The following is a 22,355-nucleotide window of genomic DNA, read 5'->3' as shown; positions in this document are numbered from 1 at the left end:
ATACTTTACTTGCTCTAATTACCACTTGGGATATATCCCTAGTTTTGAAGTGGCTCTTTCTTTAATTAATGTGTTGTAATATATTTGGATATAGACACATAGGTTTTTGATTTATGATAGCTGGTGTCATTAACTACCCTGCAATGCCTAAACTCAGTGCACATTACACATTCTTCTTGAGCTCATGCATATTATTATGTATATTTACGTTATTTTTCTTGGCTTCCAGTTCCTCTCTGGTTTGATTTATATGCCTGTTTTGCTTTTTCGTCAGATTGATTTATAAGCCTGCTCTGCCTTTACACTTGGTATTTCATGGATATATTCTATCAATGGCTATATGTGTATCACATATTGGATAGTGCATTAGATTGGGCAGACTGTTTGGGTTATACCCAATATACATATTATGTAAATGTCCCTCGAGCTGTGCTTATGTTTATTTTATGTGATTTTAGTTGCTATGGACACTTTGGTCGCATAGCAACAATCTCCCAATGAAGCTGCATTCCGGCCGATCACGTGACGCGGTAATGATGCCGACGCCACGTGATGACGTCACGTACGCACACGTGACCGACGGCGGAACCCGCGCGTTTTTTTGGACCGGACAGACAGGGAGTGGGAGTTTATTCCGGTGGTGGGTAAGTTAATTGCTTGTTCTCATATCTGTATATATGTGTGTATTAGTCCTGCATGTATTAGTCCTGATGAAAGTCTGTAAATAGCAGACTGAAACGTCGATTTTTTTATTTTGTAAACTATTAAAAGTTAAATCTTAAGTTGGAGTCCTGAGAGTGCTATCATTTTCAAATGTTTCTATTATTTTAACTTTACTACAATAAACTTTGGACTTTTACAAAACCGTGAGTGCAGCCATCTACTTGGATTTTTTTATATAATCCATAGAGTTTTGACTATTTTTACAGTTTTGCTGTCAAAAGGCATAAAAAAAACAGTTTGAAAGACAAATAAGCACGATTTGTAAAATATACTATAGCAAAATCAATCACATAATAAAGGCACACAGTGACAGCTCTAAACTTTGTGCATTTGCTTTATTTTCTTTTTTGTTTGAGAGTCTCTGATTCAAGATCTGGAAGAGGTCCTGGCATTACCTAATATACCCCTGCTAATGAGATTTAAGCCTTGTAACATACGTGGTCCTCTGCTTGTTCGGTTGCACGTACCCAGTTGTTCATTTCCTGAATAAATGTTCTCCCTGTGTTCAAATTGCTAAACCCTAACCACCCCCTGTCTCTATAACTTCAAAGAAGCGACTAACTTCAAGTGCTCTCTCTGGGTGATGGCCATTTTGTTTCCTGAACGCAGACAACGATACTTGGTCGTCAAAAGCAAGGAACTGATTTCGGACATGCGGGTAAACTGTGCCTCTTAAAGACAAGCCAGGAGAGCGCTCTTTGGAGAAAAGTCACTACAGACTGGGGTGAGCATTCGCTCCCCAACAGCCATGGGGAGCCTTAGTTTATTTTCATACAGGTGCTCCCGAACGTTGACCAGCCAAAACCCATTTTCCTCCTGGAACTATTTTGGGCAGCATCCACGTGGGAGGCCTGTCCAAACTTTACCTCAATGGTGATTCCCCTATGCTGGAATTTGGTGCCCAAATTGTCCAAAGAGCACTCAGATCCATCCAGTGTAGGGAAATCACCATTGAGGTAAAGTTTGGACCGGGCTATTCAGAGATATAAGACATGTGGGGTTCCTGTATGATTTGAATGTAATTTTGGGGTATTTTTAGGTGTGGTCCTCTGTAACTGAGAGATAACTGAGTTACAAGTCTTTTACTCAATTATCTTCCAGAAAGAGACGCTTGGTTGGGACTTTTACTGTACTGAATGGAGACCCTATGCTGGGGTCTGTGCATAAAAGGCCAAGTTTGGCACAATAAAGTCTGTTGTACTCCCAGAACTGTATATCGTCCAGTTTTTGGGGAGGGATAGAGCTATTCACTTTTCAGTGCCTTGTTCCAGAGCTCCAGTTTATGAAGGATTCAGTGGAGAAAGTGTTTGTCAGGCATAGAGCTCTGCTACAAGCCTATTCTTATACTACACTATTTTTGCTATTACTTCTGGTTTAGAAATATCGTTCTAATATGCCCCTTCTGTATTTAGAAGGGTATATGTCAATCTGTATATTTTCTAGCGCTCCACTGGGTCCACTCTTTGTGGTTAAATTCCACTGGGTTCACTCTAAACTTACAATATTATGTGTGTAGTTTGAGGTACTTACACGTGTGTTGAGCTACTATACATATATTTTATTGGTCTATAGTGTAATCTATGTGCCCATTATTGCACAGTGCACTTTCTTTTTGATATAGAATATCTTGGAATATCTCGAAGGGATGAAATTTCAAAAACTGAATTATTGCAAACATTGCATTCCAATCACAGTGCCACAATTGAATTCACTGTGCCATTCAGAATTACCCATTTTTTTCAGACTGCATGGCTACGTGCTTGATTGTATACCCCTGTGGCATGAGTCTGATTGAAACATCTGAATTTAGTAATTAACTGGAATTATTTATATTGTGGTGATAACAAATACGATGCTACCAATGTTGGACTTGATAGATATTCTTTTCACATTAGTGTTTACTTATCAGACATTCAAATTAAGGCATTAAAATGTACTTTAAGTTATTGTCATAGCAACTACAACTGGATGGTATGCAAGGCACATTCTGCATATGTGCACTTCACCTGTGATTGTCCTTCGCAGGATTAAACACAGGGTATAGTGAAGGTGGTTGGAGTTGGAGTGAGAATAGTATTTTTGGGGAGTACCAGTTGAAACGTATTCATATAAATGTAGTATAAACTTCAGTATTAGAGCCGTGCAATTGAACACATAAGCTCCCAGCTACAATGGTAGAGTGAGAAAAACAATTTCACCACAATTGGTAACAAACAAATGTAAATCCCTTTCTAAACGCGCTTTGGGATCCCAATACCAGCCATTGTTCAAATATTTAGAGAAAGATTGACAGGAGATACAGAGGCCTCATGATCCAGTACGACATCACATGAGCCTTTACCATCCCAATACATTATTGACACAGCATCAGAGTCCTTGACATTGCCAAAACCAGAAACCTGTGAGTGATAACATACCTTCTAAGGATGACATTGCCCTGATGTTGAAGGTGCCGTACAAGTCAATTCAATTTAAACTCACTGAGCTGAGCTCTGACCACCTGTGTGACTGTGTTCAAAACCTTGAGAAATCAGGTGCAGAACATGATACTTACTTGATTCTCCCTCACTGGCCCACAGGCACTTTGATGGGCAGCCAGCAGGGGAGGTAGAGAGGACTCTTACCTGCAGCTCTCATGAGCTTGGAGCATTGCCATGGTTACCAGGACAACGCTCCATTCTCACGAAAGTGAACTCTTGCCTGAGCTGCAGGCTAGAGTTCACCCTCACTACTAGGACCGCCAGGGATTGGAAGCACTGCCACCCTCCCAGGCCTCAGGTAAGAACAGGGGGGACATTAACTATATTTATTTTAATAATAAAAAATATATATATTATATTTAATCTGCCCCCCTACCCCCTCACACAAACAAGAACTACTTACACTATCACACATTGCACCACACACAAAAACACCAATATACACACTGCCCCATATAAAAACTGCCCCCACAACACACACACTTCCCTCAATACACACACTGCCCAATTACCCACACACTGCACCCCTCACAAACACCCCCCCCCATACACACTATGGCCCCCAAACACACTCACTCACTGCCCCCATACACACAAATTGCACCCCTCACACACACTGCCCCATACACTCACTGCACCCCTCACACAGATGCTCACACACTGCTCCCATACACATATTGCACCCCTCACACACACACACTACACCTGTCACACACTTTGCCACTCACACACCCTGCACACCTCTCACACACACACATTACACCTCTCAAACACACTCTACACCCCTCACACACACTCTCCCACAAATACACACACACTGACTCTCTCACACACTGCCCTCTCACACACACTTACCCCTCGCACACACGGCACCCCTCATACACACACACACACACACTACCGCCCCTATCCTGACAGACGCTAGGTAAGCTGTCAAATTGTTTTCTAAATGGTTTGGCTACATACTCTGGGAGGGCACAATGGCACTCCTGGCACCATAACCACTACATAGAGCTGAAGTGGTTATTGAGCCTGGATTGTTTCTATAAATAATCTGCCGGTGCCCCTCCCGAGCTTAGGTTATGGATCTGCCCCTGCCTTGAAGCCGATGTGCAAGTTTAGAGACTCAACCCAGGACATCATTTGTTAAATTCGTAATTTTTTGGCCAAAGTATCTATAATGCGGAAGACCCACAACTTCCCTGCTTCAAATATATTATTATATATATTATTATTCCATGACTTGTCCTGAACTATGTTACAATCTACTACCCAACTTAAGGAAGGACAGTCTGAATACTGTTGGGGCTTCATTTTCATCATCACTGCCACTCACAATGCTATGCTGCTACCATTGCCATATTAGAGGACATTCCATCATTCATTTAGACTTTATGCCTTCAGGAAGCCATACCAAAGCAGTCTGCCACAATCCCATTACCAGAGCACCTGGGTTGGCACACAGAAAGCACAAGGGTTCCCCACCCATGGCTTTGAACACTGCAAATGAAGAACATTCTTCTTTCTCGGACTAGGGTGGTCTGTATTTTAGGGACCTACGGGCAAGGTTTGGCTACTCTTAGAACAAGATTGGGTAGATGTACCCATAGCCTCCCTCCCATGGCAACTCAGTCTGACACATAGTCACTGCCCAAAAGCACATCTCATTATAACTTTTCTACTTGGATTTTGACAGGGATTCACTTTCACTAACAATCTGAGTAGCATATCTGTCCCTTATCTCCCAGTTTCACACAATCCATGTTTTCCTCCGGGACTTAAAGAGACACTCTAGGGCACCAAACCATCTTTAGCTTAATTAAGCAGTTTTAATGTATAGATCATGCCCCAACAGTTTTGCTGCTCAGTTCTCATGAGCAGCCATTTAGGAGTTACAATACTTTATTAATACAGTCCTAGTTACACTTCCCTGCATGTGAATTACACAGCCTTCCTAAGAAGGCACAAAAATGTAAACTTCCATTATAACTTTCTGTTTAACCTCCCTGGCGGTATGATTATGTCAGGAATTTTGTACCAAAAGCGGTACCATTTTTTTGCATTTGAATTACCCGCCCAGTTCCGCCTCCATGTCAGGCATGTCAATCAAATTTTAATTAATCAAATCACATAATTACGTTAAAAGATTATTTAAATATACATGTAGAATTTTAATATATATGCATTTATAGGTATTTAAATTCTACGTGTATACTAATGTAATTTTTTATGTTATTATATGTATTTATCTCTATATATATATTTGCGGTTATTTGTATTTTATATATATATAGATATATATAGAATGTCATTCTAAGTGTATTTTGTTACCGATATATATATATATTAATAACAAAATACAGTTAGAATGAAATTACATATGCATATATAATTTATATTAAATTTTGTTTCAATATTTTATTTATTTATTTTATTATGTTATTTATTTATTATTTTAATTATACATATTTATATATAATATATATATATATATGTACATCTATTATATATAATATATATATACATATTATATATATGTAACGTCATTCTAAGTGTATTTTAATATTAATATATATACTTATATTAATATTAAAATACACTTTGTATGACGTTACATATATATAATATGTATATATATTATTATATAATATATATACATGTTATATATATATAAAAATATATTTAATTTATTTTTACACTTGTCTTTTATTTATTTTTTTATACTTCCCACCAGCAGGGGGACTGTCTGATATTTCAAACAGTCCCCCTGCTGGCAGATCCACAGCCAGCTATAGAGGGCCATGTGATCGCTCTTTGAGAGCGATCACATGGCCCCCGGGGGCCTGATTTGCCGTGGGAGGGCTGCCTGGGCTGTGAGGCAGTCCTCCCGAAGCGGATCGCGGCGGAGGTAAGTACATCTTATCTACCCCGAGCGTGGCTCGGGGTTACCGCTTCTGGCAGCGAAAATTAACCCCGAGTCACGCTCGGGAATACCACTAGGGAGGTTAAGTAAGAATTCCTTATCTCCTGTTCTGTTCATAGTCTTCTAGATCAATAATTTCAAACCCTTTTTCACTTGTGTAGCCCTTGGCAGCCCATTTCCATAAATAATACCCTTCATATTAGCGGAATGTTTGTAATTAATACAAACTGTTATTTCAAATATATATGTTTTTCTAGGCCCCATCTCCCCTTTTTCCTCTGCCCTAGGTTACTCTGCCCCAGACTTCCTGCCCTATGCTCCCCCTGCTTCTCCTCTGCCCCACATGTATATAACATATACTGTAATACTGTAATATATGTATAGCATGGTGAAAATTATAGATATGACCAAGTCGGTTGAAGTGTGCCGACCTCAATTCTAACACAGGTTGAGGTATATACAAAGCAAATTCCGATGACTTCATGCGGCCCAATGACTTAATTATGTGTACTTGAATATCGTGACTAAAGGCCATGGAGGCTGCCCCTATCCGAAAAGAATGCCTAGAAAAATTGCTGGTATTCAGACCTAGTCTGGTCAGTAATATGCGTACGTACTGCATGAATTTTGCTGTTGTTAAGACAGCTTTGTGCAGCGGGATGTCAGACTTAGGCGGTAATGATTGGAGATATGTATCCAGCACTTTAACCGGGCACCATTTGTTTGAAGTAGGATAATATGGGATATGCACTACTTTACCAAGCTGACTTGTTTTAGTAACGGGTAGGGACAAGATATAGTGATCTTGTCGTTTAATGAGATAGGAACGTTTGAGGCAGTCTCACGCGTATGTATTACCATGTATGGTAAATTTGCTAGGTCTAAGAATAACGTAATAAGCTGAATAAATGGCTGTTTTGATTTTGAGATGACAAAAAGATGCAAAAGCTACCAGCGTTGAAATGGTAAAAAACTGAACCAAGTTATGTTCTAACATGAATCTCTTATACAGTTTGAAGGCTCTATTGTAGGACAGTTTAGTGTTTTCAGATAGGGCTAAACTAGCCAAGGTGAGACTATGCCTTGCCAATGCTTTCAGTCCATTACAAGTTCCTGAAAACACGGTGCTGCAGTGGCTGTTGGGGAGGCCGTAGTTAGCGTGTCTCTGAAGGCCTGGAATTCAAAGCGAGACAATTTGTCAGCTGCAGTATTATAGATCCCTGGTACATGACAACACACCAAATAAAACTGATTACAGGCAGCCAGCCAGGTCAGTCTTCTCATGAATCTCATGATTGTCAGAGATGAGGAACGTCCCTTGTGTATGATGTGGCAGGTAGCTAGCTACCTGCCCAAGACTGACCCCATACCACGGCTGCTGCAACGATAGGGTATACTTCGAATAAGGCTGAGGTGCGTGAGAACCCTTTGATGTGCTGAACCTCCTTTGGCCAACCATCCTAGAGTCACTCATTGCCAAATATGGCAGCAAAACCTGTTGATGCTGCAGCATCCGTCCAAATGACAGGAGAATGGATAGACAATTGTGGTAAAAACATACTTCTGCCATTGCATTGCAAGAAGAATTTCATCAGTAGCCTGTGATTCTAGGCTAAAGTCATTTGGCAATAGAGGAAGAAGACAAAGTAGTCTAGAATTAAAGGTTCTACCATGCGGAATGATACGTATTGCAAAATTTAGTGAGCCCAACAAAGATTGTAATTCCTTTCGATTGCATGTACTATTATGCAAGAAAGTCGTTTATGGTTCGTAGGATACCATAAATTTTGCCTGAGGGGAAGCTCGCTTCCATGCTCACTGAATCGAGCAGGATAACCAAGAAATGAACTAACGTGTCAGGGCCTTCTGTTTTCTTGGGAGAAACTGGCACCTCCGAGGAATGAAAAATCGAGATGGCCGTAATTAGATCACTGGGAGGAGAGGAATTATTCTCCATGAACAGAAAGTCATCTAGATAATGTATTACCGGATGGCATCTGCAATTGTTCAACAGGAGTCAACATAAGGTTTCGGCAAAGGTATCAAATATTGTTGGGCTGCTTTGTGAACCGAAGGTGAGTCTTGTAAAAAAAAATAATAGAAACCTTTCCATTTCAGACCATGCAGATGCCATAGCGACAGGCGTATGGGTAGTAATTTAAATGCATTAATGATGTCTGTCTTACTCAGCCAAGCCCCTACACAATCTGTAATAATGGTGTGTATGGCGCTGTCTATGATGGCGTACTGAAGGGAAAATTCCTCGGATGAAGTTAGAGAATTAAGGCTAGGTATGGCCAAGGAGTGAGGTGCGGGTAGGTCTAACATGAGTCTGTGTTTCCCTGAGGATTTCCCGGTGACTAATCCTATAGGGTTGGTTCTCCAATTGGAAAATGGGGGCACCTGAAAGGGTCCCAACAAAAGCCCATCTTCCAATTCTCTTTGTAAAAGAGCATCAACCGTTTCCACGTCAGAAAACGCTGATTGCAAATTGTTGCATTCGTAAATGCCAGCAGGGATATGTACCAGACCTGTATGAAATCCCTCCGTGAAGCCATCAATCAAGAAATCCACTAGATGTTTGTATGGGTAAGAAGCTAATGTGTGAGCCAAAGAACCAATGTTTACGGATGTCAAATACGGTTTAGCATGACTTTTATTAGGACACATGGACTTGAAATAAGCCCTAAAACAATGTGAACACACATGTAACAATCTGCAGGTACTATAGCCGCATGTACCTACATTAAAGTTGTTGCACACCTGCGACTTCCCAAGGTAAATGTGATGAGACCAATTTCGCCACTGTGCATTGGAGGAGCCTGGTTGCCTGCCTGCTGCCTTTTGACTATGGACCGGCATTTAAATACTTTATTTTCCTATGCAGAAAGGTCTATTCATGTATTTCTGCCCTGGCGTTCGGTAGATTCTCAGATTTACTGATAGAAATCATTTAACCCAGATAGCTATGCCATGGAGCCTATTCGTGTAATAAAAGACTGATTTGTACCAATTTGTATGATTTTGACGTATGTTTGGAGTATGCTGATTCTGAAAATGTAAATTTAAGTTTTATGTGAATGTGATGCATACTTTTAAAGTTATGAATAATGTGTAAAAACTGTATTTCTCTGCCTGTGATAATTATATTACCCATTGTGTAAAGTAATTGTATCACAGGCAGAGGGGAGGGTTTTGTGTGGGAGTGTCTGAGTGTATTGTACATGTTTATTGGTTGTTTTCCAAAACCCTGTGGGTGGTACTAATGTGTATATAAGAACAATAAACCCACAGCTCTGTCTGTTCCTGCTTGACCTTCAAAACCGAGCCTTGTATCGTTCTTGGGGGGATTTATTGTATGCTGTTCTAGTTTGACTGCTAGGAGTGTAAACCTATTTGTATGGTTTTTCCTATTCGGCTGTTTACAGCATTCGTATGGTTCCGGTTCAGCTGTTTACGGCATTCATATGCTTCTCCGGTTCGCTGTATTGCTGTCTACAGTAGCTGTGTCTCTGGAAGGGAAGATCTACTAAATGGCGGTTTAACCCTTTTATGCATGGGGTGCCGTTACAGTAAACAATAGGACGACCGAGTTTGTCCTTGCCTGATCTATTCCATCCTAGTTTTTGTCTCCTGGAAAGTCCCAGGCGTGGACTCTGGCATGATGGGACAATAGTCTGAGGCATGTGAGGTGTCTGCAAAATAGCTCAGTATCCATACGGCTCCAGTCAGTTTTAACGTTGTACTGAGCCAAAATTGCAGACGCCCTCGCCGAAAAGGACCGGTGGTAATCATAAAAGGATGACCCACCATATTTATTTCCTAAGTCCACCAGTTTGTGCAAATAGGGGTCGAGTTCCTCTCGTCTATGCGGGTAAACTGAACAAATTACATCCTGATAGATACCAAATGCTATGACAAAATTGGGTATAGACAGTTTCTTATGAAGTCTAGGGTCCCTGGCCTTTAACACCACCAAAATATCACCATAAGCATAAGTGCGGTTCTCTATAACATAGTGTGAAGCAATAAGAAGTGCCACTAGATTAACATCCTTCCCCTCCAAGATGTCTTTCTTAATGTTTGCTGGAACCATATGCAAAGGATTAATAATGTGGGTTTCAGAACCATGAGGTACGTAATTACTCGTTTGCAATAGTGGAGCATTGGGGTGTACAGTAGCCGAGAGCATAGAAGACATAACAGGAGCCTCAATCCTATCAAGTCTATCGTTCACCTTGCTCATAGATGCTAATACTGAAGCAACCATGGCATGAAGGTCTGAGTTGCCTGGATCACTTGTCCCCTCTCCCTGGACTATCTGTGTTAGTCCGCATTAGCTTGAACAGCTCAGCTTTCCTGGCAGTGGCAGGAAAAGGAATACTGCGTCTACGAAGTTCCGCAGTAATACGAGGGATGGTCCATGATATTATAGAAGTTGAACTACCGATGTCGCCTTTTCGTGAAGGTGACAAGGATCTGCCTGGAAAACTGGGGAGAGACAAATTGTCTGTATCTTCAGGTAGCTGGGACATACTAAAAGCAAATAGTCAAGACATCAGGCTGGGTGGCCTGAATCCCCCACGTGGCCACGTGGCCTGAAAAGTATACTCACCTTTGGTCCCTCAAACGACTCCCTCTACGGGTTCGTGGACCAAACTGCAGCTCCTTAAATAATAAAATTCCCATGACATCACGCCCTTAACCCCTTAAGGACCAAACTTCTGGAATAAAAGGGATTTAAAGGGGTCCTTAAGGGGTTAAAGGGACTGCGTCATCTAGGCAACCACATGCTGTTTGGGGTCGTAGAGATGTCGTGGACCAATGGAATTATTTTGAACCTATTTAAGACCTGTTCTAGCCCTTACTCATTGCCCTATTGTGGTTTCTGTCCTGATATATGTTAGTGCTATATACAGGGCCGGATTAACATAGGGGCTGATGGAGCTGCAGCTCCAGGCCCAGGCCCATGGAATAGGCCCATTTAAAAAATAAAAAAATAAATGTTTTATTTATTTATTTATTTATTTATTTTTTACACACTACTCTTAGGTTTGCCACCTGACTGGTATTTTACTGGCACAGACGGTATTTGAGGTTGCCTGGCCATGCCGGTATTGCAATAATACCGGCAATACAAATGCAGGTATTTTTCGCAGATTACTCTGCAATACCAGCACCGGCCAGTAGGGGTCACTGTGTGTGGAGAGAGGCAGGGATAGGAAGTTACAGCATATCCCTGCCTCTCTCTACTACTCAGTGATCTGTGGGGGAGCAGCTACACAGCACAGAGAGTCCAGACAGCAGCTCTACAGCTCAGGTAAGTGAGGGGTGGGGAAAAAGGCAGCAGGGACACATGGGGACACTGAGACACTAGGGGACACAGACACTGGGAGACCTGGAAACACTGAGACACTTGGGGACACAGGAAAACATGGGGACACTGAGACACTTAGGGACACTGGAAAACATGGGAACACTGAGACACTAGGGACACTGGGACACATGGGGATGCTGAGACACATGGGGATGTTGTGAGACATAGGGACATTGGGAGATACTGAGACATGGAGACACTATGTCCCCATTTCTCCCAGTGTCCCCATGTCCCCCATCCAGTGTTGCTAGTGTCTCAGTGTCCCCAAGTCTCACAGTGTCTGTGTCCCATGTCTCTCAGTGTGCCTAGTGTCCCCATGTCTATGTCCACAACTGTCCCCTAGTCTCCCAGTGTCTGTGTTCCCATGTCTCTGTGTCCCTAGTGTCTTAGTGTCCCCAAATGTTTCTGTCTCCCCATGTCTCCCAGTGTCTGTGTTCCTAGTGTCTCAGTGTGCCTAGTGTCCATATATGTCCCAGTGTCCCCATGTCTATGTCCACAACTGTCCCCATGTCTCCCAGTGTGCCCAAGTGTCTGTCTCCCAGCCAGTGTCCCCTAGTCTCCCAGTGTCCCCTAGTCTCCCAGTGTCTTAGTGTCCCCAAATGTTTCAGTGTCCCCATGTCTGCCAGTTTCCCTAAATGTCTCAGTGTCCCCATGTCTCTCAGTGTCCCCGGTGAAAGGCAACTTCTATCCTAAGTGACTCGGTCCCACTTAGTCGTTCTCTGGTCTCCGTTGTTGGCTGAATTCAGGGAAGGACGATGGAGCAAATAATGACACGCACACAGTTTGCTGTCCAACGTACTTCAAATGTATTAGGGATAGACAGTTATATTTATACAGTATCGGATATGAACTTTGACTTACATAAAATGCAATAAATGTGCTTACAAAAGATAAATGTTTATGCTAAATGTGGCAATAGCTGATCTTGCAGAACCACAACCTCGTGGTCAAGCACGTCTGTTTATTCATGATACTTCTTCTCGGAAGCATCAGGTCAACTTGCGGATGCGTCTGTTGTTGCAAAGCAGAAGTTATAAATCAAAAATAACCTGTGGTTAGTCTGGTTTTTAGCTCTTGTGTAAATCTTTATAAATGTTAGAAAAATATAGTATAATAAATGGATGAGATTTAACCATTTATTGACTCTCTCTATCCCTTCACCCGGGTCTCTCAGTGTCCCCATGTCTCACTGTGTCCCCAGTATCCTAGTGACATGGGGGGACACTGAGACATTGGGACACTGGGAGAAATGGGGACACAGACACTGGGAGACTAGAGAACTGGGTGACATGGGGACACTGACACTGTGATACATTGGGACACTGAGACATTGGGTGACTTGCGAGACTGAGACACTGGGAGCAACCCATCTATACAGCAGAATCAAACTGTGAGTAGTTTGTTGGTGTTTTTACAGAATTTTCTCTGATTCACTCCTTTTGATTATACAAATGTAGTGTTGTCGCGAACTCAAAATTTTCGGTTCGCGAACGGCGAACGCGAGCTTCCGCAAATGTTCGCGAACCGGCGAACCGCGCGAACCACCATTGACTTCAATGGGCAGGCGAATTTTAAAACCAACAGGGACTCTTTCTGGCCCCAAAAGTGATGGAAAAGTTGTTTCAAGGGGACTAACACCTGGACTGTGGCATGCCGGAGGGGGATCCATGGCAAAACTCCCATGGAAAATTACACAGTTGATGCAGAGTCTGCTTTTAATCAATAAAGGGCAGAAATCACCTAACATTGACACCTGTCCTCAAAGCCCCTGATACACACTGACACAGAGCAGAATAGAGACTGATCCCCGTCCTCAGAGACCATGATACACACTGACACAGAGCAGAATAGAGACTGTTCCCCGTCCACAGAGACCATGATACACACTGACACAGAGCAGAATAGAGACTGTTCCCCATCCACAGAGACCATGATACACACTGACACAGAGCAGAATAGGGACTGTTCCCCCTACATAGGGTCACTTGGCAGGTATGGATTGACACCTGTCCTCAAAGCCCCTGATACACACTGACACAGAGCAGAATAGAGACTGTTCCCTGTCCACAGAGACCATGATACACACTGACACAGAGCAGAATAGAGACTGTTCACCGTCCACAGAGACCATGATACACACTGACACAGAGCAGAATAGAGACTGTTCACCGTCCACAGAGACCATGATACACACTGACACAGAGCAGAATAGAGACTGTTCCCCGTCCACAGAGACCATGATACACACTGACACAGAGCAGAATAGGGACTGTTCCCCCTACATAGGGTCACTTGGCAGGTATGGATTGACACCTGTCCTCAAAGCCCATGATACACACTGGGGGGAGCTACTGTCCTCCCCAACCCCTGCGCGGTGGGTGGGGGCCATAAATCACAATGGGGGGACCTACTGTCCCCCCCCCCCGGCCCCCACCCCTGCGCGGTGGGTGGGGGCCATAAATCACAATGGGGGGGCCTACTTTCCTCCCCCCCGGTCCCCATCCCTGCGCGGTGGGTGGGGGGCATAAATCACAATGGGACGGACCTACTGATAGGAGTGGAGTATTGTTCATATCAGTTTAATACCTTCCGCGTCTCCTATCAGTGGACGTGTATATGGTAGCCATTTTAGGAACTGCACACCTGGGACCCGAGCAAGGTCACCTCGTTCAAGCTGCTCTGGTTCCTTGATGAGCCAGCTGCCCGTGAGTTAACATGTCCCGTGGAGAAGCACTCTGTCCTGTAAAGCCTCACCACAAAAAAATTAAATAAATAGCAGCACTCGGAGTGGTGAGTTTAGTAAATGTTCATATCAGTTTAATACCTTCCGCGTCTCCTATCAGTGGACATGTATATGGCAGCCATTTTAGGAACCGCACACCTGGGACCCGAGCAAGGTCACCTCTTTCAACAGGCGACATGATTTGGCCCTGTAAAACTATCCTGGATATTCTCTACAATTTCTATGGATATGGTATTGATTTATGTAACAGGGAGATGGAAGAAGATGCTTGGTCGGTCCTCTTACTTGAAATTTGGGGCACTGCGCGGGCAAGCTAATGTGCCACCAGATAGGAGTGGTGAGTTTAGTATTGTTCATATCAGTTTAATACCTTCCGCGTCTCCTATCAGTGGACATGTATATGGCAGCCATTTTAGGAACCGCACACCTGGGACCCGAGCAAGGTCACCTCTTTCAACAGGCGACATGATTTGGCCCTGTAAAACTATCCTGGATATTCTCTACAATTTCGATGGATATGGCATTGATTTATGTAACAGGGAGATGGAAGAAGATGCTTGGTCGGTCCTCTTACTTGAAATTTGGGGCACTGCGCGGGCAAGCTAATGTGCCACCAGATAGGAGTGGTGAGTTTAGTATTGTTCATATCAGTTTAGTACCTTCCGCGTCTCCTATCAGTGGACGTGTAAATGGCAGAGATTTTTAATTGTTGAATCACCTCCCCTTTTTAGGCCAAGGTGGGAAGATGCTTAGACCACTGGTATATTGGTGCCATCTTGGAGGATTTTTTTTTTGGTTTGGTTTTTGAAGCCACAGTGCTGCACCAGTGGGCCTAAAAATTAGGCATGTACACATGCCTGAAAAATTTGGTATTGTTGCAGCCACTGCTGTAGCAGCGGCCAGAAAAATTGATGTTTGTTTCACAGGCAGAAAGTGCCCTAAAACATGGCGGCTTGAACCCTAGTTGGTGGCGGATAAGTCACGCAAGTCAAACGTCATTCAGAGCTAAAATACAGCAGCGTGTGGACCATTTTTAGCCCAAGGCAGCTCATCTCATCAGGCCTTTTTTAATCGAATGTATCGCCCAGTGTCAGTCCCTTCGGGATCCATCCCTCATTCATCTTAATAAAGGTGAGGTAATCTAGACTTTTTTGACCTAGGCGACTTCTCTTCTCAGTGACAATACCTCCTGCTGCACTGAAGGTCCTTTCTGACAGGACACTTGAAGCGGGGGAGGCCAGAAGTTCTATCGCAAATTGGGATAGCTCAGGCCACAGGTGAAGCCTGCAAACCCAGTATTCAAGGGGTTCATCGCTCCTCAGAGTGTCGATATCTGCAGTTAAGGCGAGGTAGTCTGCTACCTGTCGGTCGAGTCGCTCTCTGAGGGTGGATCCCGAAGGGCTGTGGCGATGCATAGGACTTAAAAAGGTCCGCATGTCCTCCATCAACAACACGTCTTTGAAGCGTCCTGTCCTTGCCGGCGTGGTCGTGGGAGGAGGAGGAGGATGACTTCCACCTCTCCCCCTGTTAGATTCCCGTTGTGCTGTGACATCACCCTTATACGCTGTGTAAAGCATACTTTTTAATTTATTTTGCAAATGCTGCATCCTTTCCGACTTGTTGTAATTCGGTAACATTTCCGCCACTTTCTGCTTATACCGGGGGTCTAGTAGCGTGGACACCCAGTACAGGTCGTTCTCCTTCAGCCTTTTTATACGAGGATCCCTCAACAGGCAGGACAGCATGAAAGACCCCATTTGCACAAGGTTGGATGCCGAGCTACTCATTTCCCGTTCCTCCTCCTCAGTGATCTCAATGAAGGTATGTTCTTCCCCCAAGCCACGTACAACACCACGGGTACCAGATAGGTGACAACGAGCACCCTGGGATGCCTGTTGTGTTTGGTCTTGCTCCTCCTCCTCCTCCTCAAAGCTACAATCCTCCTCTGACTCCTCTTCCTCACAATCCTCTTCCAGCGTTGCCGCAGGTCCAGCAAGCGATGCTGATAAGGCCGTTTCTGGTGGTGATGGTGACCACAACTCTTCCTCTTCCTCTTCACGCTCATCTACAGCCTGATCCAGCACTCTTCGCAGGGCACGCTCCAGGAAGAAAACAAATGGTATGATGTCGCTGATGGTGCCTTCGTTGCGACTGACTAGGTTTGTCACCTCCTCAAAAGGACGCATGAGCCTACAGGCATTGCGCATGAGCGTCCAGTAACGTGGCAAAAAAATTCCCAGCTCCCCAGAGGCTGTCCTAGCACCCCGGTCATACAAATATTCATTAACAGCTTTTTCTTGTTGGAGCAGGCGGTCGAACATTAGGAGTGTTGAATTCCAACGTATAGGGCTGTCGCAAATCAAGCCCCTCACTGGCATGTTGTTTCGACGCTGGATATCGGCAAAGTGAGCCATGGCCGTGTAGGAATGCCTGAAATGGCCACACACCTTCCTGGCCTGCTTCAGGACGTCCTGTAAGCCTGTGTACTTATGCACAAAACGTTGTACGATCAATTTACACACGTGCCATGCACGGCACATGTGTCAACTTGCCCAACTTCAATGCCGCTATCAAATTTTTTCCGTTGTCACACACCACTTTGCCGATATCCAGTTGCTGCGGAGTCAGCCACTTTTCCACCTGTGCGTTCAGGGCGGACAGGAGTGCTTGTCCGGTGTGACTCTCTGCTTTCAAGCAAGTCAAACCCAAGACGGCGTGACACTGCCGTATCCGGGATGTGGAATAGTACCTGGGGAGCTGGGGGGGTGCCGTTGATGTGGAGCAAGACGCAGCAGCACAAGAGGACTCAGCCGAGGAGGTTATGGAAGAGGATGGAGTAGGAGGAGTAGAGGAGGTGGCAGCAGGACTGCCTGCAAGTCGTGGCGGTGTCACCAACTCCTCTGCAATGCCACGCATTCCTTGCTTGTCAGCCGTCAGCAGGTTTACCCAATGCGCAGTGTAGGTGATATACCTGCCCTGACCATGCTTTGGAGACCAGGTATCAGTGGTCAGATGGACCCTTGCCCCAACACTGTGTGCCAGACATGCCATGACTTCCTTTTGCACAATCGAGTACAAGTTGGGGATTGCCTTTTGTGAAAAGAAATTCCGGCCGGGTACCTTCCACTGCGGTGTCCCAATAGCTACAAATTTTTTGAACGCCTCAGACTCAACCAGATTGTATGGTAAAAGCTGGCGGGCTAATAGTTCGGACAAGCCAGCTGTCAGACGCTGGGCAAGGGGGTGACTGGGTGACAATGGCTTCTTACGCTCAAACATGTCCTTGACAGACACATGACTGTGGGCAGATGAGCGGGAACTGCTCAAGGCGGGAGACGGAGTGGCGGATGGTTGAGAGGGGCAAGAAGGACAGCAGTGGTTGACGTGGCTGAAGATGCTAGACCAGGAGGAGGATGGCAGCTTAGAGTAGGCGTGCTGCTTGTACTCATGTGTTGATCCCATAGGCGTTTGTGATGTGAGATCATGTGCCTACGCAAAGCAGTTGTACCTAGGTGGGTGTTGGACCTCCCACGACTCAGTTTCCTTTGGCACAGGTTGCAAATGGCATCGCTGTTGTCAGATGCAGACACACAAAAAAAATGCCACACTGCTGAGCTCTGCAATGACGGCATTCTGGTGGTGGACACAGCATGCGTTGATTGGCGTGCTGTCGGGCTGACCCCGGGTGCCAATGCACGCTGTCTGACTGTGCCACTAGCTCCTTGCGACGACCCCCCCCTGCTTCCAACTCGTCTCCTCCTCCTCTCTGTCTCCCCATCTGAACTTTCGCCCTGTTCTTCTTCTTGCCGAGCGGGCACCCACGTGACATCCATGGACGCATCGTCATCATCAACCGCTTCGCTTGTATCTGACAACTCAGAAAAGGAAGCAGCAGCGGGTACAACGTCATCATCATCACACCGTACCTCCATGTGTTTAATGCTGCCTGCCTGAGACATATCCCTGTTATCTACATCCTCTAGCAATAATGGTTGCGCATCACTCATTTCTTCAAATGGGTGTGTGAATAACTCCTCTGACATACCAAGTAAAGCGGCTGTGGTGCTAGTTTTGGTGGTGGCGGCAGGCGGGTGAGTGGTATCTTGAGAGGTGCCTGAAGCTAAACTGGAGGAGGATGGTGCGTCAAGGTTCCGAGCGGAGGCTGTACAAGATTGGGTGTCCTGTGTTAGCCAGTCAACTATGTCCTCAGAACTTTTCAAGTTCAGGGTACGTGGCTTCTGAAAACTGGGCATTATTCTAGGGCAAAAGGGAATCACAGCACCACGACCACTACGGCCCCTGCGGGGTGGCCTGCCTCTGCCTGTCATTTTTTGGGGGATTAGTGGTACTATGCGTGCAAGCTACTGTGAGACCAGATATGATTGGCAATGTGAACTGTAATAGTTCTGCAGAGTACACACTGTAGGCCTGACACACCCGCTTGAAGACAAGTAACTGCTATTCAATCTATAACAGTGAAAAACTAATTTTGGTTTTAAAAGCACGCTATAGAGACACCAGATATGATTGGCAATGTGCACTGGAACAGTTCTGGAGAGCACACGCTGAAGGAAGGACTGACAGAGCCGCTTGAAGGACACTGACTGGCTGCTATTAGCTTACACTGGAAACCTTTTTTCTTTGTAAATGCACGCTATAGAGACACCAGATATGATTGGCAATGTGCACTTGAACAGTTCTGCAGAGCACACACTGTAGGCCTGACACACCCGCTTGAAGACAAGTAACTGCTATTCAATCTATAACAGTGAAAAACAAATTTTGGTTTTAAAAGCACGCTATAGAGACACCAGATATGATTGGCAACTGTCAAAGTACGCTGGCAGGGTTGTGCAGGGCACACGCTGAAGGAAGGCCTGACAGAGCCGCTTGAAGGACACTGACTGGCTGCTATTAGCTTACACTGGAAACCTTTTTTCTTTGTAAAAGCACGCTATAGAGACACCAGATATGAGTGGCAACTGTCAAAGTACGCTGGCAGGGTTGTGCAGGGCACACGCTGAAGGAAGGCCTGACAGAGCCGCTTGAAGGACACTGACTGGCTGCTATTAGCTTACACTGGAAACCTTTTTTCTTTGTAAAAGCACGCTAAAGAGACACCAGATATGATTGGCAACTGTCAAAGAACGCTGGCAGTGTTGTGCAGGGCACACGCTGAAGGAAGGCCTGACAGAGCCGCTTGAAGGACACTGACTGGCTGCTATTAGCTTACACTGGAAAACTTTTTTCTTTGTAAAAGCACGCTATAGAGACACCAGATATGAGTGGCAACTGTCAAAGTACGCTGGCAGGGTTGTGCAGGGCACACGCTGAAGGAAGGCCTGACAGAGCCGCTTGAAGGACACTGACTGGCTGCTATTAGCTTACACTGGAAACCTTTTTTCTTTGTAAAAGCACGCTAAAGAGACACCAGATATGATTGGCAACTGTCAAAGCACGCTGGCACAGGTCTGCAGAACACACGCTGAAGTAGGCCTGACACCCAGACGCTTGTAGACAACTAACTGCTCTTCTATTACAGTGAAAAAAAATTATTTATTTTAAATCTAAAGCTTAAGCTATTGTAAAAACAGATATGAGTGGTGGCACTGGGCAAGTGGGCACAGTATCCAATGTGAACCTCACACAGAAGCTGGCAGGCAGGCAACTGCTCTTCTATTACAGTGAAAAAAAATTATTTCTTTTAAATCTAAAGCTTAACCTATTGTAAAAACAGATATGAGTGGTGGCACTGACTGTGCAAATGGGCAAGGCATCCAACCTGACACAGAAGCTGGCAGGCAGGCAACTGCTCTTCTATTACAGTGAAAAAAATTATTTCTTTTAAATCTAAAGCTTAACCTATTGTAAAAACAGATATGAGTGGATGCACTGACTGTGCAAATGGGCAAGGCATCCAACCTGACACAGAAGCTGGCAGGCAGGCAACTGCTCTTCTATTACAGTGAAAAAAAATGATTTCTTTTAAATCTAAAGCTTAACCTATTGTAAAAACAGATATGAGTGGTGGCACTGACTGCAAATGGGCAAGGCATCCAACCTGACACAGAAGCTGGCAGGCAGGCAACTGCTCTTCTATGACAGTGAAAAAAAAATATTTCTTTTAAATCTAAAGCTTAACCTATTGTGACCCCAGATATGAGTGGTGGCACTGGGCAAGTGGGCACAGTATCCAATGTGAACCTCACACAGAAGCTGGCAGGCAGGCACCTGCAATTACATTACACAGGGGAAAAAAAAAAGCAGCCTGATGTTCTAGCCCTAAAAAGGGCTTTTTGGGGTGCTGTCCTTACAGCAGAGATCAGATGAGTCCTTCAGGATTGTAGTGGACACTGAATACCCTAGCCTAGCTATCAATTTCCCTATCGAATCAGCAGCAGCTAAACTTTCCCTCCTCTCACTAAGCATGCAGCTTCAGAATGAATCGAAAATGGATGCTGGGAGGGAGGTTGGAGGGTGTGGAAGGGAGGGAGTGCTGCTGATTGGCTGGAATGTGTCTGCTGACCGAGAGGCACAGGGTCAAAGTTTGCCCAATGATGACGAATAGGGGGCGGATCGAACTGCACATGTGTCCGCCTGCCGTGGCAAACGCGAACACGCTAAGTTCGGCGGGAACTGTTCGCCGGCGGACAGTTCGGTACATCACTATACAAATGATTAAGGCTATTTTTTTTCCAAGAAAGGTGGCAGCCCTAACTACTCTTCACATACTCTTGTTTAACCCCTTAAGGACACAGGACATGTCTGACATGTCATGATTCCCTTTTGTTCCAGAAGTTTGGTCCTTAAGGGGTTAGAAGATCACTATAGGGTCAGGAACACAATCATGCATTTCTGACCCTATTATGTTAAAACCACCACCCTGGCCCCTTCTTGCCTCCCTAAGTATAGTAAAATATAACTTGTATTCAAGTCTGCAGCTGCTGGCTCTGCCTCTGAACTGACTGTCTGCTGACATCATCAAAAGTGGTGCTCTGAGCCAATTTCATTACTTCCCCATAGGATTGGCTGAGACTGTCAACTAGGCAGATCAGGGGCAGAGCCAGCACAAGTCCAACATAGCCCTGGCCAATCAGCATCTCCTCATAAAGATAAATTTAATCAATGCATCTCTATGAGGAATGTTCAGTGTCTGCATGCAGAGGGTCGAGACACTGAATGGCAGTGCTGCACACTAGGCAGTACTGCCCCAGGAAGCACCTCTAGCAGCCATCTAAGGAGTGGCCAGTGGAGTTATTTTCTCTGAAAAGACCGTGTTTACCAGTTGTAGTTGTTCTGGTGACTATAGTGTCCCTTTAAGTTTGGAAGCTTAAGAGGGATGTATGGGAACAAAACTTGGCTGGACTGGCTGACAATAAAATGAGTTTAGGTAATGCAGACGTTGGTCTCTCTAACACTGTGGCATGTCCCCTTTCTTCTACACTCACTACATACACATTTTCTCTGTCTCAGACTATATACCAGGAACTTCTGCCTGCTAGTAAGAAGGTAAGGAGACAAGTGGACCAGCGAGTGCTAGGGGACAGTTCTTGGAAAGCATGGAGTGAGTGCGTCATTAGATGCATTTATGTCAAGCTCAGGGTGCTGCCTGCATAGTATGCCCTTAGTTGGACAGCCTGCAGGATTGGCGGGCAGCCTGACATGCATTCATGCCAGGCTGTCCTTCAAATTCTTTGAACTGACATGCCTCCTTTTTGGGCATGTTCACCCCTTTTGTCAGGTCTGGTCACGTGATTCGCACCAGGGGCCCAACCCTTTTACCCCGCCCATTAACTTACTGCTTCACTGGACACTGCTGTTAGGGGTTATGGATTTACTTGAAAGATGAAAGCATAAATTAATGTTAATTATTGGAGATTTTAATTACCCAGACATACATTGGGATAGAAAGACTAGTACTTCAGCAAGGGGAATCAGGTTTTTGAATGTGTTAAATGACACCTTTATGTCACAACTGGTACAAGCACCAACTAGAAAGGATGCTTGTCTGGATCTTGTCATAACAAACAATGTTGATCTTTTAACCAATATTCAAGTAGGGGAGCATTTGGGAAATAGTGATCACAATTAAGAGCACACTGGGCCTGG

The 22,355-nt window shown here is 44.7% G+C and overlaps 1 protein-coding gene across 1 annotated transcript in view; it reads right to left on the bottom strand.

Annotated features, from left to right (window-relative positions):
• The window catches only part of LOC134586245 (CD109 antigen-like), a 368,983-nt gene that overhangs the window by 205,476 nt on the left and 141,152 nt on the right, over positions 1 to 22,355 (bottom strand). The window lies entirely within an intron of this gene.

This window comes from Pelobates fuscus, chromosome 2 (assembly GCF_036172605.1).
Source record: "Pelobates fuscus isolate aPelFus1 chromosome 2, aPelFus1.pri, whole genome shotgun sequence".
In the NCBI taxonomy this organism is placed as follows: domain Eukaryota; kingdom Metazoa; phylum Chordata; class Amphibia; order Anura; family Pelobatidae; genus Pelobates; species Pelobates fuscus.
This window is presented reverse-complemented; position numbering and strand designations above follow the sequence as displayed.